Source organism: Galeopterus variegatus, unplaced genomic scaffold, assembly GCF_000696425.1.
Source record: "Galeopterus variegatus unplaced genomic scaffold, G_variegatus-3.0.2 Scaffold3516, whole genome shotgun sequence".
Classification (NCBI taxonomy): Eukaryota; Metazoa; Chordata; class Mammalia; order Dermoptera; family Cynocephalidae; genus Galeopterus; species Galeopterus variegatus.
This window is the reverse complement of record NW_007729627.1, coordinates 156979-157464: the sequence shown is the minus strand read 5'-3', so window position 1 is coordinate 157464 and position 486 is coordinate 156979.

Below are 486 nucleotides of genomic sequence, written 5' to 3'. Positions count from 1 at the left end.
TGCTAAATCCCGGCTCAGACCGGACATTTTGCTCTAGCCCCTCGGCTGAGCCCGCCCAGTGCAGGGGCCCAGCCGGACTCGGGTGCCGGGCTGGGGGCCGAGCACGCCGCTCACAGACTTGTTTTCTCAGCTGATCTAGTCCTGAGAACAGGTGCTTGGGTAACTTTTTTTTTTTTAAGCGTGTAAAAGTACGGGAAGCCCTGCTGTGCTGGGAAAGTCACACAGGACACGAAGAAAAGCGACTTTCCAACTTCTGCGGGGCGCGGGAGCCTGCGGGAGGCCGGTGTGTTCCCTGAGTTTGGGGAAGGCCCGGATCTTCCAGAAAACCCTTCCAGCAATCCCACAGCCACGGTGCGGTGACCCCACTCCCACCCTCGCCCCCAAAACACACGTGAAGCTCTCAGCAAAACATGCCACCTGCCGGGGTCCCAGCAAACAAGCCCGGAGGGAAGAACGGGCGGAGAGGACTTTGGCTAAAAAAAAAAA